The sequence below is a fragment of the Porites lutea genome, chromosome 8, assembly GCF_958299795.1.
Source record: "Porites lutea chromosome 8, jaPorLute2.1, whole genome shotgun sequence".
NCBI lineage: Eukaryota > Metazoa > Cnidaria > Anthozoa > Scleractinia > Poritidae > Porites > Porites lutea.
The window spans coordinates 2,590,001-2,616,491 of record NC_133208.1 but is presented as its reverse complement, the minus strand read 5'-3'; the positions used below and the strand labels follow the sequence as shown (position 1 = coordinate 2,616,491).

The window sequence follows — 26,491 nt, the reverse complement described above, 5'->3', positions numbered from 1 at the left end:
AAATTAAGATAAATTGATAAACGAAACGAGTGTGTCATCGATTTCTACCGATTGATCGATACAATCGATATCAATCGAATCAGATTTACCGATTTTTATCGATTGACTACTCCGGGTTTCAATAGCTGTCGATGTAACAATTTTCGGAACAAATTGAGACAAAAAAAAAATAGGAACATTAAGCAAGGACGACAACGACGGCAGTGAAAACGTCGGTAAAAAAATGAATTTGCGTTCTTTCAAACTTAATCGCGTCAATTTGGACCCGCACAAAATGTCAAATGCAGGCGACTTCTCATGGAGTTGAATTCTTAAGGATTTTATTCAGGTTCAAAAAGAGGAAGGAAAATTCGTCGTCGTATGTTCACGTTTTCCATGAAACGGCAAATTAGGAGGTTTCACGACGTAGTCGTGCAGTTGACGTCAAAGAAATGTACTAAAAAGCGTGATGCACGTGTAGAGCTGTTGTTTTGATCATTAATTAAACCTATTGTTTTTTGAAGTCGTCGTTGTGGTTGTCGTCGTCGGCGTAGTTGCTTAAGTTGCTAATGTCGACAATCAACGACATCTTAGCAGCTGTATCTCTTCAAACAGCCTTATTGCCAGGTCCTTCTAATTTCCCATGATATCTGAGAAGTTATTAGACGCCGGGACGTTTAATAGTATACTGCGCTGCGATAATCTGCTCTTCTGTTGTCATGCAAAATATGGCCTCTTCGCCGTTTTATCTTCTGCTTGTTGCAAGTTTGAATTTTCTTTCGTCGAATGCTAAACCCGTTAGTTTATTGGATAACGGTGAGTAACAGTGAATCATTAATTTGCTATTGATTCAAAATGATATACTTATAAAATTTCCTGACCTCTTGGACTCATGCAATGCGCAATCGTGTAAATTGCCAACGCATATTTTTAAAAGTCTATATAGTCTTTTTAGTGTCATAGAGAACATTAATCGTAACTATGAAACAGAAAGCTTTATTTATTTTGCTATATTCTATGCATGAGAAATATGGTCTTTGAAACCCATTCCCTAGGGCACTCTATCCCCGAGTGGCACTTCCGTATGTGCTGCTGAACAGCATATGTTTTTTTTTTTTTTTGAGTCTTTTAGCCTGCGGACACAGACGTATCTCCGGTCTACCTGCAAATTAAATATAGTACATGCAAACTAAAAATTGTGTTGCAAATTGAAAATAGAAAACATATCGATGCAAATTAAAAATGAAAAGTCCTGCCCGCGCAGTATGAGTGATGAGGACCTGGTCCGAGCCGTGCGAACTGGACTTACAGCCGTCGGCCCATTCATGTTTCATGTTTGTAATATTTTTAGTTTGCATGTACAATTTTTAATTTGCATGTCCTATTTTTAATTTGCAGCAACACTTTTAATTAGCAGGTAAAATTTTTAGTTTGCAGCAACATTTTTAATTTGCACGTGTGACCCTTCTGGGTCACCGTACTTCAGGATTCCTACCAAAAATTATTTTTTCCAAAATCATCTAATTCCATTGTGTCAGTTTAAAAAATTTTAATCTAAATTACGTCGGAAACGAAACGAATCAGGGCCATAAAATCAGTTCTCTCGACAGGGTAGTGAAATGCATGATTTTTGTCTAAGCAGAGTCAGGGTTTGAAGACCTTGGCGGGACCTCGAGAAACGGGTTCCTGGTCTAAATACGATTTCCTTTCTCCTTTCTTTAGAAAATTGCAAAGTAGAACTAAGTAATAAAATGAATTGATTGAACCTTGGTATAACACTCCCTTGGTTTCAAGAGGGTCAAAAACGTGAAAAGCAAAAAACATGTCTTCATGATCACGCATCCCATGCCGGGGGCAGCCCTGTCATGTCAGTACATTGTGTCGGCCTACGCAGATGTTTCTTCACGTAAATTAACTTGTAATAGAGTGGAGAAGTGTGACGTCATGTTACCATGGTAGCACTATTTCTGGATGACAACAAAACCAACGACGACTGCCACAGCAAGGAGAACGGCAAAAATGATATGTTTATATTAACAAACAACAACTTTCCACGTGCATCACGCTTTTTTCTACACTTCTTTGCCGTCGTTGCACCACTACGACATGAAACTTCTTAATTTCACGAGCCCGCTTTATGGAGGTGAACACAACACAAAAAATTGTCGCTTTCTTTTACTAAACTTAGATAACGATAAATACGGCCCCGAAGAAAATTTCGCCAAGATTTGCCAAATTAAATAAAATAAAATTGAATAAGATCGGTGAAGTTTGAAATAGTGCGAATAGACTTTTAAGTGACTTTATCGGTTTGTTGTCTTCCAAAAATTTTGCTACCATGGCAACGTGACGTAACGACTTCTCCTTTCTATTCAAACCGAAACTCAATGATCCCTCTTATTATCTGCGCACCCCTAACGCTCACTCCTCATTAGGCCTTGGGATAGACTTGCCGTATAAACTGTTTCACTTCTAACTGCCTGGCCAAAAAAAATCCCCCCAAAATTAAATTTCGTTTTGTAAAATCGTAAGAAATAAATGGTACTCTGCAAACGTTCTACTTAATAGGTTTCATTTGAATACCAGCACCATAGGATTTCGCCCACAGACTCATTGTTGTTCCGAGCCTCTTTTTCAAAGGGAGGCTAAGTGCAACAGGAAAGGTTTTGCACTCAGGAGCCTCGTTTCTAAAGTGAAAGTTTATGGAACTCGGCAAAAATTACCTATTGTTGACAAAAGTCTGGTCGCTACTGCCCAAGCCAGCCCGGAAGGAGGGCGAGGGGTACTCCTGGGAATTCTTGGCGGGGTTGTGCCTGACCCTATTTCAGACCAGACCTCTAAAATCCATACCCGTTTTCCGACCTTGGCAGAAATTATGCCATCATTACTTAGAGTAGAGCGCAAACAAAAAATTTCTTCAAACGCATTTCGAATTCACATATTTCTATTCAGTCGTTCTTATTTATTTGGGATTGAAAAGACAAGTATGTTCAAACACTCCCGTAGTTTCCTCGATTATACCCGATTCCAGACCAAAATGGGAAAGTCTATACCCGTAATCAGACCATGTATTCGGTCGCTAGGGAAAAACAGCCTTCTTATGTGCTAATTTGATAACATAAGTATTTCTGCATAAAAAGCAGCGCTAAAGAAAATTCTGCACCGTTGCTAATTTAGGTGTTGAAGACGCGTATGTATTCAATTTTTTTCAGGCTTTCTTTTTCGCATCCAAGTTGCGTGCATAACAGCGATGATTTTTCACGTATGGAAAGTAATGTTTTCTTTAATTAAAACTTACTTTGACTGAAACATTTTCCCCCTCACCAACAAACAACTATGATCGCAGGCTACCTATAACATCTTGTTTTCTTGTCTGCATGATAAAATTTGTATAGGTAATAGCATGATTTGTAGTGATATTTGGCATAAATACCACGAGTGATATTTCAAAATTGTTATACGAAATTTCACGAGCCGCTAGGCGAGTGAAATTTGAGACAATTTTGAAATATCACAAGTGATATTTATGCCAAATATCACGTACAAATCATGCTATTACCTATACAAATATCACGTACAAATCAAATTAAGCTGAAATACCACTGCTCTAAGCCAATCAAATTGCAGAAATTTTTCATGCAGTAGTATAAACTGAATAATTGATAGTGTACACAGCCAATTAATTTCAGTGACAGAACAGACTACTTTTACTCAAGTAACAAATACACTGAGTGAGAGCCTTTGAAGTTAAGTAGACCGAAGTAATTGACACTGAATATGAAATTCTACTACATGATTTCTTGCATCATAATCTTGTATAAAAGCATGGCCACGTTTGTAAGAAGTCATTCTTGTAATGAAGGTATGTTTAAGAACCTTTTTTTCTAATCTTCTTGGAACGCTAACAGTTAGCCAAATTAAGCAGCAATTTAACATCGAGGAGGGATATTTTGCGCATTTAACAGAATTGTGGTTTTGTTGATAAAATTCCCCCTCGCTGCAGTTTTCGAATTAAATACAACCATTATTTCTCTACTCTGTTCCATGTTTTTGTTTTTTTCGATTTGATATATTCTTTTTCGTAGTGAGTTCAGCCCTCTAAGTTACTAAAATGCAAGCTCTTTGACAGAAACTTAAGGAAAAGTATTCTTAAACGTTTAAGTAACCGTCTGTTACTTACTGAAAAGAGTTCACGTAATGTTTTGTTTCCTAGTCAGTTGTTTTTCCATTAATTTTATACTATACGCTTTTTAAAAAACCATTTTGACATATCTGAGTGCTTAAAAGTCGCTTGACATTAAGTATTATACGGGACTTACCAATACTGCATTTAAAAGGTTAGAAGCTGCAGCTGCTAACAGCTAGATATCCAAGGTCCTGTGTTTTACTTTGAGTATCACCACCACTGGAGACTCAGCTGGACTTATTTTGAAACAAGACAACTGCGACTACATGGTGGAGAGTGTTTAGTCTTGACTGTCACGTCCTGTGAATTTTTTAATGAAGGGAAGTTGACCTCCAACAGTGTAATATTTACCTAGATTCATGGCATTCAGATTTAGACTGTGTTTGAATTATTTACGCCGACTGTTTCTGAATTATTTACGCCGATGTTATCGCATTTATACTACTACGTGAGAAATTTCTTCAATTTGATTGGCTAAGAGCAGTGGTATTTCAGCTTAATTTGAAATACCTACATGTGAAAATTACAAAACCTTTGCGGGTAGTAGCATAAACAAATAATAGCATGATTTGTACGTGATATTTGGCATAAATACCACTAGTGATATTTCAAAATTGACTCAAATTTCACTCGCCTAACGGCAAGTGAAATTACGTACAACAATTTCGAAATATCACTCGTGGTATTTATGCCAAATATCACTACAAATCATGCTATTACCTATACTAATTATAGACGGTAAGACGTTTCACATAGACGTACCTTCTTTCATTTGAAACATTTTGCGAAATCAGAGTTCTTTGGATTAGGTTATTTTACCAAGTCAATTTTAGTGGACAAAGTCAACGTATTTGGAGAAGGTCAAGAACCTACTTAGTTTCCGAAACTGTAGAAACAAATCTACCTCACTACTTAACTATGAAGAAAGACAAAACAAATCTTTAACAGATGGCAATTTGTGAGGTTTATAATGGTTATTGAACTGAGTGGAGTGCAATTTGGTCTAAAATGAATGATACGCGTGATTTCAAGTATTATGATTTCAGACCAAAACTGCACGACACGAAGTTCAATTACCACTTTAAGTAGCCGGTTTGATGAAAAGCGGAAACAAAAAGGCTTTTACATTTCATTTTGTATTAAAAACAGGAATGATGCGATATAGTATCCACATTAATTCACAGTCCGCAACCCACCATCCAAAATTCAGAATCATTCACTGCGGTGCACTGCAGTTACTTGCAGTAAAAAGCCTGTAGTGTGAATTATCAACCTCAACTTTATTTTTTACTCTGTTTACAAGGTGTAACTTAGTACTAACAATTATTTGAAAATATATTATTACACAAGTACTTATTGACCCCGGGTACCAGAGGTGTTTTTTTGCGTGTGGTGGAAGGCCGACACATCTTCGGCTGAAGGCCGAAGTTACGAGCGGGGAAGGTACGTGCACAGTGGCCAAAGAAGCGACAGCTTTCGAGCTGGCCACTGTCAGGTTAGCGATAGAAATCATAAAGGTCCACGATTTATAAATATGGTAATGGGCATTCAAGTTAAAGTTATATACTAAGTTTACATAATATAGCTTAAGGTTATCAGGAACAGGCTTGATTCGTACTTGACAGAGGCAAAATATGATGAACAAAAAATAATCAGAATTTTCATCGATAGGCTGTTACAAGTGGAGAGGGATGGTTGGGGCAGGGGAAGGGTGGGGTAGTGAGTGTTTGAGGTGGAGAAGTGGGAGTAGCCTGTGTACATACCCCCCTCCCCTCAGGAAAAATGAGTGTAGTTGTCAATGTGATGATTTTCAGATTGCCTGCTATGTATTGACGACAGGCCCTAAAACCAATCAAAATCCCTCACTTACATGATGCAGTGATAGATCATTCTCTCTTGTCTACGAGTAACAGCTAATCAAATTATTTTTCACACATTCCGGGAAAAATCACGTGGCCTCCATACACGATTAGCAACGGTGAATCACAGACCACCCTTCTCCGATTTTTCCTGACGGAAGGGGGGCGGGGGTCTGTACGCAGGCTCAGGTGGGAGTTTTTCATTTCAGCGTCAGAATTTTAACATTCTGCGGAGCTTAACTAGAGACTTTTGTTCTTGGGCCATCGTAGTTTGATCAAAAATAAAACACAAACAGCGGTGATAAACATTGTGAGTTTTCGCATTTTCTATAAACTTGACGTTTCGTATGCTATTCAAAATACATTTTCAAAAGTGATCTTAAGTGACCGTTGAAGAGAGAATGCTAACCGCTGAACAATATATGGAATCGTTATTTAAATTTGAATAGGAAACCCAAATGAACTGTATTACAAGTGTTAGAAATATAGTTCTGCTATTTTTTTTCTTAAGGTCCTTGTCGCGAATTGGCGTTCCCAAGTTTTCTTTTCTTTGCCGACAAGCGCCTGATGAACCACACCATAAAAACTTTAAAAGTTCGCGATCTGGATGAGTGTGAGTTGAGGTGTTACTACGAGCACAATTGTGTCAGCGTTAATTTTGAAAACAAAATGGTTGGAAATGGAAAATACAGCTGTGAATTGAACAATTCTACACACGGAGAACACGACAAAGACTTTGTGGAGGCACCAAATTTCCTTTATCGTGGAACAAACGTAAGATCATTAAATTATAACGTTATCCAGCTACAGTCTCCGAGCCTATTAATACCATAACCCAACGCCTCGTCCAAAGGGAAACCGCTGGAGCTCACCCTTTGGGCTTGACTGTGTTACAATATTTTGCAAAGATCAAAAATTAAGGAGATAGTTTCTGTTTGTGATAACTGCACGGGATGATGTAAATATATTGGAATTTGAAGCGCGGAGGGCCAGGTAGGTCATTTATGATGGCAGCCATGTTGGTTGTCATATTGGATGTCATTGAAAATTCAGATTTATCGCAATGGAGTAAACGCAAACCATCGTTCTTCTGACCCCCCCCCCCCCCCCCCCCCCCCTCCTGCCGACTAAATCTGACAACTACACTAGGTCTCTTCCTTTCGCCAGCCATTCTCATTTACTCTCTGAAACGCAAGTTTTTCTCCCTAGACGGTTTTGTTTCAACTGTAGCCGTTTTTGAGAAATTTCACTTTATTATTATCTTAAGATCGAAAATTTTTGTAATTACCTCTTAAACTGCAAGTGCCTTCCAAAAGAAAGCGTTTTTTGCTACTTAAAGAACATGAACAATTTAATTTAACTTGTTAAACACCTTAAAACAACGCCCCCTTATGTATGTAAGACGGGCTAATCCCTAAAACCGACGCTTAGAGTTGGGCTCGGACTGTCAATCTTTACTCACTTTCCTTGAATCATGATAAGGCGGACACCTCTAGCAAAGGTTTAGAAAGGCTCAGAAGCATAAAGCAATATCTCTTTTCCATAATATTTTCCCCAGAATCCTTGTGGTAGTTCTCCGTGCAAAAATAACGGGACTTGTCAATCAGGATTTACCAAGAAAGGATATCACTGCTTGTGTCGAGGCTGGACAGGTGCAATATGCCAAATGGGTAGGTCTGAAAAATGGACTGAAGGAACGCAGTAGTTATGAAACCACGCAAGCTGTACCGCACTTAAAAGGAAGAAACCACATGTGAGAACATTGATTTGAAAAAAAGTATATCCGCTGTAATATATTAGCCCTGCCATTGTCGACAAAACCATCACAAGCGCATCAAGCGCAGGGCCTTCCAGACGGAAGCAGCATTTTCAGGAGCTCATGCATTGCTGAAAGAGTTTTCCTTTTACTTTGGAGTGGATTCAGGATTTGCGACACGTTTCTCTTTACTTTCACCTTCGTTTAGCCTAAAATTCTCGATCTGAGTTATAATTTGAACTTGAGTTAATTTTCGGTGGACTGTCGACCTGTCGTGTAAACGAGACAGTTCCACTGTCCAGTCATCGTTTTCTTTGCAAAGTAACTGAATGAGTCTTCTAATAACTATCTTCACCTAGATATTAACGAATGTGATGAAAAAAGTCAAGAGTGTAGCCAGAACGCAGATTGTAAAAACACAAAGGGATCTTACAGATGCAAATGCAAGACTGGATTCTATGGAGATGGATACAACTGCACAGGTATCCCAGTGTTTATTTGGGTCCTTAGTTGTTGTAAACAGTTTAGAAAATATCCATGCAGCTAACATCAATGAACTGCAAAAGATCATCCTCTTAGGAACGACACGTATACTAAGACGATTTCTGTCCATCCACTAAAATACCCCTCTAGCACCTCAGGACCAAGGAATGGGCCAGTTTCTAACAGAATACAAGGAACAACAACAACAACAATAATAATAATAATAATAATAATAATAATAATAATAATAAATTAATTAATTAAAGAGCCGGTATCCAGAAGAAAAGGCATAAGAGTGGATTTTAAATCTAGCATGCTGATGGAAGTGGAAAGCTCAGCTATAAGCGAGGTATTATTTCTCTGGCCAAGAAGACGAAAAAGGGAGCTTATAACAGAAGTATTATGCTAGTATACCATTGATCTATTTGCTTAGAAAAGAGAGGGAGAGAAGACTTAAAAGAAAGGGCGGCTTATTCACTGTCTTCCTCTTTACAAAGAATATAAAGGCAAGTGAGAAGTAATTGGTTAATTCACACTATTACAATGTTATTCTAGATATCAACGAATGTCAAGAAGAACTGAGATGCGGAAAGGACGCAGCTTGTACGAACACTGAAGGATCTTTCAGATGCACCTGCAATATTGGTTACTATGGAGATGGATACATCTGCACAGGTATACCACTGTTAGTGCAAACTTCCCAAGACTGAAAGCAGTTGCAAGCGAGGGTAAAAGACAGCACTGATTGATCACCATCAGAAAAACAGCCTGAAATATGATGATGTTTATCGGTTTGAGGTTGCCAATAGTTCCTGGTAAAGAAAAATTTAGCTTTTGTAAAAAAACCAGTGCAACGAACACCAACGAATCTTCTATAGTTTGAGGTATTGGATGCTTTGACAGTTATGATCGTAAATCATGTAAATCGTAAGCTTTTAAACCAAGGATTATATAAGAAAGGACTGGTTTGTCTTTTAGAAGAGCTAAGGAAAATTCTTTATGCATAAATCAATTCCAGCTGCCCCCAGCCCCCTCCCCGGGCTGACCCCCGGGCATTAGCAGTTTTTTTCCTTGGATGGCAAATTCCCGGGGGTGGGGACTCTTGAGCTGTCAAATCCCCCGGAGTAGGGACGAAAAAAGAGGGCAAATGCCCCGTCCTCTGTCAACACTGCAACATTTTTTATTGATCGCACGGTCGAGTAGTGCCATTTTAAGCATTTTAATGTGCGATTTTTTGTTTCAATTAATGTCTTTCTTTGTAATAGTGCTATTCTAATTGAGACTTCACGCCGTGACGACACCAGTTTATGGTTTTAGTATTGTTATAAAATTAATGACATTTTAGAAATTAATAGTGCCCTGTAAAGTTAACTGCAATGAATAGTTTTATAAATATGAAAGGGTGTTCTTCAAATAGTATCAAGAGAAACTTGATTCAATAACCCAAAAAACGTTGATTCACGTCGATAGCTCCCACGTTTCGCTATATAATTCTGGCTAGATAAGCAATGAAGAAATGCGTGCATAAAATCGAGAACATGCCTTTACAAACCTCTTCAATTTTTTCCCGGCCTTGAAATGAGCCAATCTGCTTGCTTTTCAAGTAAAATCCTGTGTGTAGCTAAATTCTGATAGGAAACCGCGTGCGTGTCAAAAGCTCGGGGTTGGCAAATGCCCGGCCCCCGGGCAGGGCAAAATTTGCAAATGCCCCACCCCCGGGACTGAGGGCGGGCAAATGCCCCGCAGTAGCCCTGAGGGGGGGGGGGGCTGGGCGCGGCTGGAATTGACTGATGCATTAACAACTGCCTCTGGCAACATAGTGTCTCATCGCTCGCAGAAATGTTGGTCAGTCTGATATTTTTCTAACGAAGTAAAAACTGGTTTGGCTGCTTCTTCTGGTTTAATTCTTCTCGATCTTTATAATAATTATGCTTATGACAATTTCACTATTAAAACGGTCTCTTATGGTTTCTCTTTTAATACGAACAAGTTGATTATCTCACAGTCACAGTCATCTCACTCTCTGATCTTAAATATCTTTTGTTCTCAAACTAGAGTGTTACACAATCTTTGACTTCGAAGACCATGATTTGTCAAATTGGACTTTGAATGGCACTGCATTCAATAATCAGCCAACATACGGGAATAACACGTTATCAAGGAGGGGTAGGGCTTGGAGCAACCACAAAGGGGATTGGTGGATTGGTACCTTCGAGAATCGGCCCAGTCCCTCTGAACCGTTTGGGGGACAGCAAGGTGATGGTCCTCAAGGCTCATTGACGTCACCCAGTTTTCAGATTACTGGAAAATTGCTTACCTTCCTGATTGGAGCAGGCTGCAGAGGTTATACAAGTCCAAACATTCGTGCCGAGCTTATTGTTGATGGGGTAGTGGTTCGCAAGGAGACATCGACTGAATGTGATGGGGCTATGAAAGAGAAAAGTTGGAATGTAACAGATTACGCTGGTAAACATGCCCAGCTGTGGTTGATTGATTACTCCTCAGGTTTCTGGGGTCACATCAATTTTGATCACTTACAAGCTTGCCATAAACTCATTTCAGATACGGATCCTTGAGTTTTCTTGGTGTTCATTTTGAGCAGTTCTGTAAGATGAAAAAAGACAAAGGACTTGTAAGAATAGAAGCGGTTTTTTTTTTTGAATCATTCACAGAATTTACAGCTCTCTTTGTTTTTCTTCTGTGATCAATCAGATCGTCTGTACTTTTATTTTATTTATACTTTATGTAGTGATTTCGGTGAACAATCCGTGTAGTAGAGTTCGGATGTTTTGAATTAGCTCTGCGGTATTTTCCCAAACGTTGAAACGAAAATAACTTTATTCGCTCTTAAAAACCCAATACAATGGGAGTTATTTCTCTCCCTGAACCAAATTACAAACTCAAAACTAAATATAAAGGTAACGAGCTAACAGCGGGGTGTAAGAAGCTTTCTCTTAAAGTTAGTGTAAGATCGACATAAGAATTATGTGAAGAGTTTAGTAATGATCCCTGTAAAAACTGGGGCTTTTAAAGTAGCTGAAAGCACTTCAGAGCCTTGCTTTATCTTTATTGTTTGACTAAAAGCTGTAAAAGGTAGCAAAACGTATACTTACACCAGGAACTGGGGCCAATAGCACATATATCAGGAGAATGCACCCAACGACAGTTTCCTCTTTAATACATTGAAAACACTTTTTAGGCTATCCAAAGTACTTTTAGAGCTGTAGAAATTCATTTTAAGTGGTGCTATAAAATTTCTATCTGTTCGGTCACTCTAGGGGAACTTGGGTCTCTTCGAAATTTTAAGAGCTTGTTGATTCGTGAAACGGTAGAGAGATCAAAGCGATTGCAGGTTCTCTTAAAGAAGATACTATTTATTCCACTACTTCAGAGTTTGTTAAAGTTTCCTCAGACTAAAGTAAGAAAGGTAACATTGGTTACTGCTTTGAGAATGTCAAACCGCGAGGAATTGAACACGATAGAACTCCCTGGCTCTGTTTCCATCTTTCCAACAAGGGATGGTGTAGTACTTTTAAAAAATGACGACACAGAGTTATGGACGTTTGACATGAGGTGTACCGCCCAAATGCCACACCTTTGTTGAAGGTCCTGTCAAGTACTTTTCCATCGCGGTCAATGACTTTGGAATTAGATAAGATGATTGTTGTTATTGTTTTCAATTTATTTTATTATGCTATTTTACGGAAAAGAAAAACATCACTGGTGTACTTACCTAGTCAGTAAAAAGTATAAAAATGCCGTTTAGCCAGCCGTATAGGCACAAGAAAATGGATTTAGTAAGCTGATTCATAGTTTTGACACCGAGTATGTAGACGATCCCCTCAATGCACCTTCCGTTGTTTTGAACGGGGCAAGATTTTCAGAAAAAGGAAAAGCAGGTCATTGAGGTGGAACAGGTGGTCATTACTACGAAAAATAGCCTACCGTTCCATTTTAGCGACCACAAGAATGTCTTGCTGGTTCTAAAACAATGAAAAGGTGCATTAAATCTACCCGCTCGGTCCGCGCTACGCGCTCGGTCATTGTCTTTAAGACGGCCTCGAAGGAGCCCGGGAGAAGAAAGGGCGAGAAGGGGGATCTCTACAACGGCGGGAAGCGGGGAAGAAATTCAAAAAGACAAGCTTTCGTTATTTGTTATTGGTTATCATCCACTCAAAGAAACGAACCCAAACAACGTCCATTTAACGTTCTCCGAGGCTTAAAGCAAAATTTTATATGCGAGAAAAGTCAAAAACCAAAAATTCGTACTCGGGATAAAGAAAAAACAGCATTACTTGCGGTCAAATTGGAAACCTTTCCAAGTCGCTTACACCATAGGTCATGAGTGAGATGGCATGACACATGTACACGTGTGTGGACTGTGTCAGTCGTGTAAGTGTCTCGTCTCTCTCGCTAAAGGGCGGGAGTCGGGAGACAAAGGGATACAAGGGTACGGAAGGCGGGAGGATGATCAACCCTGTCCCATCCCCCCCCCCCCCCCCCCCCCCACACCGCTTTACTACTGCTACCAGAATCCTTCATGGTTTTTCTTTCTTGTGAAAATTAGGGCTTTCTTTTTAAAACCTCGCTGGGATGACATGACCACGGTATTTTAACATTACCTTGTAAATGAAACATGAATTGTTGTAAAGAGTGCTTATTGAATGTGATTTAAGAACTGGTGGCTTTTTTTATTCATAGATTATGCAGAAAATGCTATTGATGCAAAAAATTATTCAACCAGTTTTCTAGCATTTTTTTATTTTTAATTGACTATGAAAATCCCCGCACTTAAATTAAGTCTGTCTGTCTTAAATGTAATAAGTGTCGTAGTCTTACTCAGCCTGTCTCGTGTTGCTTTTAATTTCGTGATTATGTACTAATTTTAACTATTCTTATATTTTTTAATTTCTGAACCCGCAGTAACTGGCTCACGCTGTTTCGGAATCCCTGCCACTTTTTTTGTTGTTACTTCGTTTGATTACCTGAATGTATTTATATTATGTTGGCGAAGCTAATAAAATAAAAAAAAATAAAATAACTTGTGTTTTATTTACCTTCACGTAGTAACAACAAATTAAGCATATTTGATAAAGCATAACAACAAACGGAGATGGGTGACAAAAGCAAATTAAACTGACACTGACACTAAGAAACAAGGCATGGTTGTCATCCCCTCCCTGGCCCCAACCCCCACCACCCCCTCCCCCCCCCTAAAAATATAACAAGGACAACACGTTTTTTCAGTTTGCCATTAAATAGATTTTCACTGTTTCCGTTATCAATCGATAAAAATCACTCGATGGCTAACAGCTTTTATTGATTTCGATTTTTGTCTATTGGCTACTCCAGGATGTAACTACACCCGGAACTGCTACACCGACGTTATTTTGAAAGGGCGGCAGGTCTAAATGGTGAAAAACTGGGCGCTTACAAACCAGAAGAATATTTTAAACCTGGTTTTGAAGAAAATATAAGATTTTTCAGAATTTTTAAAAAGATTTTTTCAAAAAGTGATAATTGTTTGATCCTTCGACTATCAATTGCAACTCAATTGTCAACAAATTTACTGTTTGCATGAAATCAGTTTTCATTTTTGGATGAAGAGATGATCAGATATATATATATCTTGCGATATAAATCGATGAAATCGGTAAAAATCAAGATAAATCGATAAACGAAACAAGTGTGTCATCGATTTCTACCGATTGATCGATACAATCGATATCAATCAAATCAGATTTATCGATTTTTATCGATTGACTACTCCGGGTTTCAATAGCTGTCGATGTAACAATTTTCGGAACAAATTGAGACAAAAAAAAAATAGGAACATTAAGCAAGGACGACGACGAAGGCAGTGATAACGTCGGTAAAAAACTGAATTTGCGTTCTTTCAAACTTACTCGCGTCAATTTGAACCCGCTCAAAATGTCAAATGCAGGCGACTTTTCATGGAGTTGAATTCTTAAGGATTTTAGTCAGGTTCAAAAAGAGGAAGGAAAATTCGTCGTCGTAAGTTCACGTTCTCCATATAACGTCAAATTAGGAGGTTTTTCGTCGTAGTCGTGCAGTGGACGTCAAAGAAATGTACTAAAAAGCGTGATGCACGTGCAGAGCTAGCTGTTGTTTTGATCATTAATTAAACCTTTTGTTTTTTGAAGTCGTCGTTGTGGTTGTCGTCATCGGCGTAGTTGCTTAAGCTCCCTAATGTCGACAATCAATGACATCTTAGCAGCTGTATCTCTTCAAACAGCCTTGTCGCCAGGTTCTTCTAATTTCCCATGATGTCTGAGAGGTTATTAGACGCACGGACGTTTAATATACTGCGTTGCGACAATCTGCTCTTCTGTTGTCATGCAAAATATGGCCTCTTGGCCGTTTTATCTTCTGCTTGTCGTTCGCTTGAATTTTCTTTCGTCGAATGCCAAACCCGTTAGTTTATTGGATAAAGGTGAGTAACAGTGAATCATTAATTTGCTATTGATTCAAAATGATATACGTTTAAAATTTCGTGACCTCTTGGAATACTTAAAGAATATCAGGGTCGTAACAAGGTATATTTTTTGCCAACTGATCCCACATTTAGGCCTTAAATTTTGATCCCTGATCCCAAAATCCTTGCAAAACTTGATCCCTAATCCCGTGAATTTTTTTTATCCCCGGATTCAATGTGGGTTGGATTAACTGTGCATACTTTATAAAAACTGGATAAAAGTGTTTCTCTTTTTGATTTCTTTTACAATTAGTCACATCATTTACTGACTGGAGAATTAAGGTTGGTTCCAGTCTGTTCTTTCGAGTTATCATAATTTCTATTATATGTTCCAGTTATTAAGAGCTCTCATTACAATATATCTTGCAATGAACTTTTAGTTTAGTGCCCTGTTCGTGCCATTTACGCCTTTTTAAAAAATTTTGATCAATTCCGCAATTCGCCAGCAACACAGACAAAAGAAAACATCAACTTAGTCTAAAGTAAAAGGTTTTTGCTCTACTTGTACACGGAGCACCGGTTGACCATCTAAGTTTAGGTGTGCCACAAGTTATACATCGCCATCTGACTATCCTTATACACGTTTCGTACTGGTGTAGGTAACCTGAAGGTGCACGCACGCAGGGAGAAACGTTGTAGCGATGAAGGTGGCCCAACCTAGGGGGGTCTGGGGGCATACTCCCCCAGAAAATTTTTAAATTAGGGTCTCGGAAATGCCATTTCCAGCGTTTTTTGCAGGGCATTTTCAGTAAATTAATACGCAGGAAAATGCTCTAGCTAGTTGTTTATTTTACCCATCTTCGGTGTTGTTGGTAAAATTCAGTGTTTATGGGAAAAAAGAGGCTAGTGACACCGTCAGAATTATGGAATAATAAATGAATAAAGGAAATACTAACACAAACACACCAATGGTGAAAAAAATGTACCCGTCATCTCGATATATTGATAAAAGATGCTTTTTCAGGAAATAAAAAATATTTGTCTATGTTTTAGCTGTACATGTTCGTATGTGGATGCTACGCTCCTGAGATCTCCTTGAGCAAAGATTGGCTTGATCAACGATTATATTACCTACATAATTCCACAAGACCAGGATGATTAGAGAATCCCTGTCGCTAGCGTATGAACAACAACAGGTTACAAAATTGTAATATAACTTGCAAAAGGTGTAGCGACAGGAAATTTAAAGAACCTATCTTGGACGATCCGGCCTAGCCTTGCAGGCTTTTGTCACAGAGCTTCAATTTCTCTAGCAGAATATTTAATCAGAGCCTCAAGCTTCATCAATTTGCTATATCTTTCATGACACTAGCTACTTTACATTTGAAAGTAATTTGCATTTAGTGGCTTAAAAGTAAATTTTTGAATGATATTTTTGGGGTCTATTAAAGGAATTTTGGTATAACGGCTGCCGTTATATGGTCTCTTGAGGCTTGTCAGTAAAACGTGCAAAGTGTCAAGTACCAAGTGCAAAGGAAAAGTGCTATGATAAGAGGATTTTGTCAATTAAAAGAACTGCGTCTCTTAAGACATCTTTGTTAAATATTTGCCTAGGTTGCCTGGCTTCATCATCACACGATAGGTTTAAAAAGAGGGAAATCAGTCACTCTGGTAAAGGGCAATGTCCATTATGTATTTTTTTTCAGAATACGTATTCGGCAAGCAAAGACTGACCAATTCTTTAGTTCAGTCATCTTAGCTCCAACAAACTGAGTCAACAGGTCAACAAGTAGACAGTAAGTAATGTGCTAAAGAAAGGCAACATAAGATAAATATCCGTAAATTCAAGGAAAGTATCCACACGTTTTGCAGACAAGCTAGTCCAGCATATCGGATTGCATTAGTACTGTTCAATCCTGGATCGAAATGTTACAGCAAAAATACAACTAAATTCAAAAATGTTGGCAGGTTCCTCCAATTAGTAAGGCGCATTTCAGAATTTTTTGGTCTTTGTTGTTATGTGGGAAACCCTGATCCCTTTGCGGTAATGCTGATCCCGATCCCACGGCTTGTGATCCCAGATACCGGCGCTGTGATCCCTGATCCCACCCCATTTTTTGTTGTTGATCCCTGATCCCATATACCTTATTACGACCCTGGAATATACTGCATGTTTTTAAAATTCCATTTTTTCCTAGTAGTCTTTTTCGTGTCATAGAGAACATTAATCGTAACTATGAGACAGAAAGCTTTATTTATTTTGCTATATTCTATGCATGAGAAATATGGTCTTTGAAACCCATTCCCTAGGGTACGCTATCCCCGAGGGGCACTTCCGTATGTGCTGCTGAACAGGATATGTTTTTCTTGAGTCTTTCAGCCTGCGGACACAAACGTACATCTCCGTTCGTCAGACGTCTGTGTCCGCAAGCTATGATTCTTCAGGATTCCTACCAAAAATTATTTTTCCAAAATCATCTAATTCCATTGTGTCAGTTTAAACAATTTTAATCTAAATTACGTAATTCTGTATGGGAAACGAAACGAATCAGGGCCGGGTTGTTCGAAGCTGGCTGGGTTAAGATAACCCAGGGTTAGTGGAAATTTCGAATTCAGATATGAGAGCTTAAAAAGCCAATTCAGTTGAATTCTCTCTTTCTACAATTTGATGATTGGATATCCTAAAAAAAATAGAGAAAATTATCAGAGAGAGTGCTTTTGATAAAAAGAAAAAGAAACCCGGGTTAAAATTTAACCCCGGGTTAGTGCTTACCGGCGTTCGAACAACTGGGGGCCCAGGGCCCTAAAATAAGTTCTCTCGACAGGGTAGCGAAACGCATGATTTGTGTCTAAACCGAGTCAGGGTTTTAAAACTTTGGCAGGACTTCTGGAAACGGGTTCCTGGTCTAAATACGATTTCCTTTCTCCCTTTTTTTTTTTTTTTTTCGAAAATTGCATAGTAGAACTTAGTAATAAAATGAATTGATTGAACATTGGTATAACGCTGCCTTGGTTTCAAGAGGGTCAAAAACGTGATGTCTGTGTGAGCAAAAAACGTGTCTTCATAATGATGCATCCCATGCCGGGGGCAGACTTCATGTCAGTATATCGAGTCGGCCTACACAGATTTTTTTTCACGTAACTCGTAATTCAAACCGAAACGCAATCCCTCTTATAATCTGCGCACCCCTAACGCTAACTCCTCCCCCCTTGGGATAGACTAACCATATAAACCGTTTCATCTCTAACCGCCTGGCCAAAAAACTCCTCCCAAAATTAAATTTTGTTTTGTAAAATCGTAAGAAATAAATGATCCTCTGCAAAAGTTCTACTCAATAGGTTTCATTTGAATACCAGCACCATAAGATTTCGCCCACAGACTGAATGTTGCCCCAAACCTCTTTTTCAAAGCTAGGCTAAGTGCAATAGGAAAGGTTTTGCACTTATAGCCTCGTTGCTAAAGTGAAAGTTTATGGAACTCGGCAAAAATTACCTATTGTCTGGTCGCTACTGCCCAAGCCAGCCCTGAAGTGGGGGGGAGGTACTCCTGGGAATTCTTGGCGGGGGTGTGCCTGACCCTATTTCAGACCAATCGAGCGGGGTGCTTGAAATGCAAAAATTTCACCTCAGCTACAACATACTCCTCCCCCGACTGGCTGACTCCAAACCCCCTCCCCCTCCCCCAGCGTCTGTACGGTCAGCGTTCGATCGTATGCTGACGTCATAACCAATTTTTTTCGGATGGATAGATGACCAAATTTTCGTAAAGGGCTTCGTTCACGCGCGTGGAGCTCCGCTAAGATTGATTTACATTGCCATTTTTTTTTTCATTTCAGAGTTTCAGACAGTTCATGGCCGAATTTTGGCTGTAAACATGGCGCATTTAAGAAAGAAACGTCAGACGGCCGGAATGAAACAGATGGCGACCACGCTTAGAAAGAGATTGTAAAAATCAACAAAGGTATACAAATCACTTTGCTTAACAAATTTATTCATCAATTGTTAAAATTTTTTTACAATGCCTTAGATAACTTTGATGAGCTGCATTGGCATATCAATACCTAAAATTACTGGAATTTTTTCCCCATTTGTTTCTGATTTGTTTGTTTGCCTGTTTTTTTTTATACTTAGTATGCAGTGTCTAATGGCCTCGTATGTAATTTCTTTACAGTCGCAGATTAGCTTCAGCTCAGTCTGTTTAACGTCTGTTTTTCATCTTATTTTTAACGTAATTGCATAAAAAAGATGGCCTTTTGGATACATAATGGTTGAACCTCTTTTCTTAAGATTTTTATTTTTATTTTTGTTCCTTTGTAACAGAAATCATATCAGCTTTTTATCAAAGCTTGACCCCGAACTTGAGGACTAAATAACAAAGGGCGGAAACTCACGGAACGCCATACGAGAAAAAAAACGAGTGTGGAACACCCGGATTATACCATACCAGATTCCCTTCTATATGAGTATGTATTTTTGTAGCACTTCTCCTAAGGAGGTAACAGAGACGTTAAGTATTTAGACTGCGAAACGGTCCGTATTTTTGCGTATTCAGGTACGCGCGAGCAGTCAAACAAAAGGTCTGGAACGAGGCTGAAAACGGAGAGCGAGACTGGGGCTGGGGGAGACGCTAAAAATACGCCTCACACTCCCTACGGGCGAGGAAGGGCTCGCGCGCTTCGCGCGGATGACTCTTACGCCACACTTTAGCGATTTTAAGAAAAAAAAGATACCCGAATGTTTTGCAGTCTAAGTATTAAACTCTTAATAACTGGTTACGACGGAAACAGTTAATTTTGTTTCTCGAGAATCTCAATGTTGCCGAGGTGAAGCCGAGGAAAACATTGAAATTCGAGGAAAACAATGTTTCCCGATTGACCAGTCTTTAGTGATTTGTTATGTAGCTGGAAATTTTGAAGCTGGAAATTCATTTAACCTCGCTATAACGGCTGTCATCTGTCAACATTCGCGGATAACATTGCATTGTTACCCTCTGACGTCATAGATTGTTTGCAATGTTGCCCGCTCAGAGAGTTTGGCGGGAATCAGTTTCGTTGTTAGACGTCATGTGACCTCGAAGTAACCAATGCGACCGCGCACTGTTAAGAAGAAATTTCCGGCTATATAACAATTTAGCTTATCATGATGACTGAAAACAATACTCGCCCGATTTGTTTTCAAAGGAATGATCAGTGTGTTGGGTTTCCCTACCGGGAATTCTCATATCGCTAGAGATTTGAGGTACGATTCCGGGGGGGGGGTACTCCATACGATGCCCTATAGGGACATATACGGGGAGGCTCCGCCCGAAAGGGGTATCTTTTTCAGGCTTCAGGTATATGAAAGGGTAGGGATTTTACTTGTTGAAGTCTATAAAAGGGCAGGAAAATCAGGCTGTCATTTGGGTCTGTGAAAGGACCCAAAAGGGCTAACAGATGAATTTTATGGCTTTATAAAGTCGAGAAAACATTGCGTTTTCTGATTGATTGCTATTTAAAAGACAGTGCATTAACAGCAGTTAAAAGGGATGCAAAGTTCTAAACAAGGTACGTGAAAGGGGTACCATTTGTCAATAGAAGGTATACGGAAGGGGTACCTTTTTTGAGACAAATTATATCTTAAAGGGTAAGGGGTTGGACCTCGGGGCAGAGCCTCCCCGTATAAACATTTCCTAATTACCCCCCCCCCCCCCCCCGCGGCGGGTACGATACCCAAAACACAGGGATGCCCAAGTCACTGTGACATGGCAACTGTTCAAACAGGCCCTTCGGAACCACGACCGCGCTGGCGCGAAAACATCACTTTACCTCGACCTCTTGTACACTAATTATTACTACAGTATTTATCCTGTCTCGTCCAATAATTGAAAAGTAGCTAGGGCAGATACGAGAAATCAAGTCCAGTGGATAGCGTTATCCACCATTTGAACAACTGAGGCCAGGGGTTAATTTTTTAAAAGCTTTTACAAGCGCCATTTACAAGTATAGCTATTGTTTTCAGACTCTAAAACAATAGCTACACTTATAAATTACACTTGCAAAAGTTTTGTTAAATTCACCCCGAAAACTATTTCAGATAGTTGTCCGGTAGCCAGGAGGTAAGTTCTTTAGCCAATCCGCCACTCTACTTCTTTCCTATCACGTTGCATGTCATCTGACTGCTAGTCCCCCTACCCCTCTGCTATTGCGTTTGTGTTATTGTTTTGCTCACGGCCTTCGGGAACCTGGGCACAAACAACCATAAAAATCCCTTTGCCTACTCGATAACGCCCCAAAACGCTTTTAGCTTGACCTTGTACCCTTCTAATTTACTCCGCAAGCTGTGTTATAATTGTCGTTCCACAAGATCGTAGCTTTTTTACGCAAACCTTCTCAGGGCCTCGTCACGAAGGAGGCTAACAAAATTGTTTCGCTTTAAAAGTGGCGGCAATCAGTATGCGCGAAACTCAGACTTAATTTCTTTCTCAACACACAGGCCATGTCGCGTCTAATGTGTACAAAGCGATTCAGGAATTCCACAGTAAAACATGCATCCGATTTCAATACTACAACACAGGGCAGTCCATGGGGGTAACTACATTCGATTTGGAAACGGCGATGGGTAAGTTATCAAAAAGAGGAACCCAGAGGTGCCCTATGTTTTCTTTCTTTCTTTTTTTCTTCGTTTTAATTTAGTTCTTTTCTTAGCAGGGTTAAGGCACAAAACAGCTTAAAATAATTACACAAAAAAGGTGCAAATAAATTACTTTGCCTGGGAGGAGCACGGAGGGTTGACTGAATTAAAGGGGAATTACACTGTTCACCTATCAGCTGTCCAATGAGAATCCCCTTTCCCTTTACCCACCCCGCTCCCTCCCCTTCCCCCGCCCTTTCTTTTTCCTCCTGGTAAAACGCGCATGCGGATCGGAGTACCTAACAACTTTGCTCTTTGAAGTGAATAACTGTTCAAATGAACAAATTTAAACATTTCCTTTCCTATTCCCTCTACGGCGTTTTCCCAAACCCTCTCGGTCAATTCAATTCGGTGACGTATCCGAGGCGAACGGACGGGAAACATCACATCTTCGCTTGCACCACGTGACCCGAAACGTTTTAGCAGCTCGGAATAATGAGGCCTAGAGACTAAGCAAAATATTTCCTAGAATTTTCTAAAGCCCAAGAAAGGCTAAACATTTCTGGATAACCGCAGATATTCAGGGCTTTTTTTTCTGGTATATAGAAAATGCAACTGATGGCTTATCATGTCCTCGAACTGCCGACCAGACCCATCAGGGTAGCTGACAGTTTTAGGGGAGACCTGAAAAAAATCCAGGGACCTTAAAACTGTCAAGACTAGATAAGTGTCCCTAAGACATCCCATTGGATAAAATAGTTTTTAGAGCAGCTCAGAATTAACCACTCCGGCTTCTAAAGCATTGAGAGAGAACCATTTGAGAAACTTCTGAAGTTTTTTTTCTTCATCTAAACGTTTTTTATCATTTTAGGTGTTCATCAAAGGTGGGAAAGCGTTATGCTCAAAGCCAGTCTCAAGAAGTCTCCCTTGGTGATGGCTGTAATAACGTCCCAACGATCGTGCATGAAATGATGCATGCAATAGGTAATTTTTCTCTCGCGTTTTTCTGCGATGTATAAAAAGATCATGGGCTGCCCTTATCGCATGTTCTAGCTAGGCGTTCGAGGTTTGCATGCGGGACTACAATGTGATCTACAGTACATGGTTTGTAGGGGTGAAGCCAGCTTTTCGACTAATTGTAGGCTTGGCTGGCTTTCATGTCCACCTGTCCTGAAAATTGTACACATGGCTAGTACGCAGTGACCTCACCAACACTTTTAGCTCTTAATAAAAGTTTCTTTTAGCTCACCCCAACAAAGCATAATTTATTACAAACAGGAGACTGGTCAAAGCAAAAATTTGTAGTCCCAGGCCTTCAGGTCTATGGGCTGGCTACCCCCTTGATTGAAGTTGTAGTACTTTTGAAGTATCAATGATGTTTCGTTTCAACAGTTCTTTAACGCACTCCGTTACAAAAACTTTCTTCTTAAGGTTGCTGAACACAGTTTTGCAGTTTGTGAGTATATGTCATTTGTCAAATCATGGCAAGAGAAAGGTTGTAGCTCACAAGCTGAAACTTGGAAGGTGAAAAATATACTGATGAAAGATTTTGATCGACAGGTAAAATGTGACGTTTTCCTTGTTTTTATGGCAACATGAAGGATTGAACACAACTTAAAATTTCACTTGCTCGGTTTACATAATATTCGCTCATAAGATTTTCCTATAAACTTGCACGCAACTTAGTATTAGTAATCATTGCCATTTGAAACTTATTTGACCAAATTTTAACAGACCACGCTGGGAAAAAAAGTGCTAAAAATCGGCCACAAAATGTGTCCAAAGTTTGTTTAAAAATATGCGTGGAATGTCACAAATATCTCTTAAACTATAGAAGATAATGAGTTGAGACTTTCACTTTCTATTTGTCTTAAGTTTTTCTTTCAAATTCTACATTTTTTGGGTTAGTACTGCGCATGACCAAAAAGTCCATTTTGTGACGTCATCAGTTGTGACGTCACAAAAATGAAATTTGAGATTCCAAATCGGACAAGTTCTTTAATTTTACGTGCACTATATTTGTGCAAAGTGTCACACTTTCAGGTTTAATTCTCTTGGAGGAGAAGTCTTTGGGAATTTTGATTTTTTAATTGGCCACTAGAGGGTCACGTGACTCTCTACCAACAAAACGCCTATTCCAAAATTTTCCTGGAGTGAAGTATTGTTGCCTGTATTAATTTCAGTGTCATACCCTTAAAGGAAAGAAAGTTATAGCCCCAAGAACTCCAAAAATGTTTTGTGCCTATCACGCCCCCACTCAATCTTTTGGCCGATTTTTACCACTTTTTTTCCCAGCGTGACGGGTTTTTAGATAATCAATAATATAATTGTATCGTAATTATTAAATGTATTACAAAATTCGTCTGTTCAACTTCCATTTTAAAGTTCTCATTAATCAAATACGATAAAAGTCAAAATTCTGCCAAATATCACAATATTTTAGTGAGTAGATTTTGAGAAACCGTCTTCTGTGTACCGATGCTTTCTTCGCAGCCATGTTTGTTTGTCTCTTGCGGTCTCTAAAACTAATTTTTCGGCCCTTCGCGCCTCTGTTTGGTCTAAAAATAAGGGGGGAGCCGGCCCCCCCGGGCCACTCCCCTGGGTCCGCCACTGGTAATTTATATCCAGTTGTATATAGCATCTTTCATATCTGCTTCAGATTTCTTCCACGAGCAAGCAAGAGGCGATCGAGATAAATATGTCAAGATCTGTTTGGAGAACATTCTACCTAGTAAGATATTGCATACAGTAGTGAATCATACTTACGTTGTGTTAACCGGCCATCAGCGAAAGACGGCAAACTATTGTTGCAAACGGAAAGCTAAAAAGGTCTATTTATTTTCGACGACACGACTTTTTACTCAACTGTCAGTTGAAAATATTGGTTTGATTAAACTAGTACTTTGAAATCTACGTGATATTTTTAGAAGTGTTCAGATATCTATTCTGACTTCACTAACACCAGAAAAGGAACAATTCTCGTGTCAAAACCATAAATAATCCGAAACTATCCCTCGAATCTCGCACGCCCCTTAACCGCGCCGTCAGAATTTCTATTTATTTCTGTCCAATTCGTTCCCATGTTTCTCAAACGTCAGGAATTACATTTTTTTTTTGCATCTTTCACCATTCCTGGGGTCTCAGTTACTTTCCAATTGTTATAAAATGCATCAAAAAAGCGCTTTTGAAATTTAGCATGATGGAGTAATATCATGAATTGCTCTTTCATAGTTAAATGTGCGCAAATATGTCTTTACATGAAATACGTTAAGCCAAGTGTGTTACCTACCTACCCACTCTACCTACCTTACCTTCCTAAATTTGTTTTATTTTAGAGTATAAAGACCAGTTTGACAAATATTCGTGTAGGACTCTTGATAATTTGGGCGTGCCCTACGATTATCAGTCCGTCATGCATTATGATAAACGGCAAACCCACCATTGTAGCCATTGGAAACGAGAACATGGAATTTGGAGCTCCGAATAACCTTCTAAGTACAAGAGGCGCAGTCGAAATCAATGCTTTATACAATTGCAGAAGTGAGTAGTTATGTTCTAAAGTACTACATTTCGTCCATAGTTGGTGTAGTGGTTGTAGTTTCTGTAGTAACTGGCGCACGTGGGAGTGCATAGGCAAAGGGGAGTTCTACTTGAAGGGCCAGGTTTATAGTATATTGTATACTAATCATGAATCATTATCATTATCATTCTATCGTTATCGTTGTCATTATCATTATCATCATCATCATTATTATCGTTATCGTTATCGTTATCATTACCATCATCGTTATTATTATCATTATTATTATCGTTATCGTTATCATTATCATTATCATATTAAATTCCGCTCTGTTTTGAGTTCTTTCGGTGTCGTGTTGATGTCTTGCAGACTTAATTTTCACGTAGCACGATCAGCATTGCAGTATTCTGCTTGCAGAATGTAATATGTCTACTTTTCATTTTTGCTGATCAGGTCTTTGTAGATCCTACGTTCTTCGGCATATTCGTTTGCGGTCCTTTGCAATCCTTTGTGGTTAATGTTTATATCATTATCATCATCATTATTATTATCGTTATCGTTATCGTTATCATTATCATTATTATTATTATCATTATTATTATTATTATCATTATTATTATTATTATCATTATTATTATCGTTATCGTTATCGTTATCATTATCATTATCATCATCATCATTATTATTATCATTATTATTATCGTTATCGTTATCCTCATCATCATCATCATTATTATTATCGTTATCGTTATCGTTATCGTTATCATTATCATTATCATTATCATCATCATTATTATTATCATTATTATTATCGTTATCGTTATCCTCATCATCATCATCATTATTTTTATTGTTATCGTTATTGTTATCATCATCATTGTTGTTATCATTATTATTATCGTTATCGTTATCGTTATCGTTCTCGTTATCATTATCATTATCATCATCATTATTATTATCATAATCATAACTATAACAAAATTGTCAAATCTGATTGGCTATCAACTGCGCTGATTTCAGCCTTAATTGGACAGTTTAATAGGGCAGTACGCGTCATGCCTAAGTAATTGGACAGTACGCGCCATCACGCGCGCGCTTAAATGGTAGTTTTTTTCACCGCTAGCAAAACAAAATTTCGCATTTCTTGTGTTTTGATTTAAAAAATAGCCTATTATGTTACAAATTTTGTTAAAGTTATGATTAATTGGTAACAGAACTTCGTGTCGTCCAATTCGGTCTGTAATCATACTCTTGATTAAACAAATCGGACTCCCGCTACACGGTCGTCCAATTTTGTTAATCACTCGTATGATTACAAACCGAATTGGACTCCACTCAGCCCTGTTACCATAACTTATTATTATCGTTATCGTTATCGTTATCATCATCATCATCTTCATTATTATTATCGTTACCGTTACCGCTATCATCATCATTGTTATTATCATTATTATTATCGTTATCGTTATCATTATCATTATCATCATCATTATTATTATCGTTATTTTTATCGTTATCATTATCGTTATCATTATCATTATCATTATCATCATCATTATTATATCGTTATCGTTATCATTATCATTATCATTAATATTATTATTATCATAATTATTATCGTTATCGTTATCTTTATCATCGTCATTATTATTATCATTATTTT

The 26,491-nt window shown here is 38.6% G+C and overlaps 1 protein-coding gene and 1 pseudogene across 2 annotated transcripts in view; both read left to right on the top strand.

Moving 5' to 3' along the window:
• LOC140945964 (uncharacterized) overlaps window positions 1–26,491 on the top strand; it is a 285,160-nt gene that overhangs the window by 184,884 nt on the left and 73,785 nt on the right. The gene's annotated exons all lie outside the window — the stretch shown is intronic.
• LOC140945081 (zinc metalloproteinase nas-13-like) overlaps window positions 18,574–26,491 on the top strand; it is a 276,809-nt pseudogene continuing 268,891 nt past the window's right edge.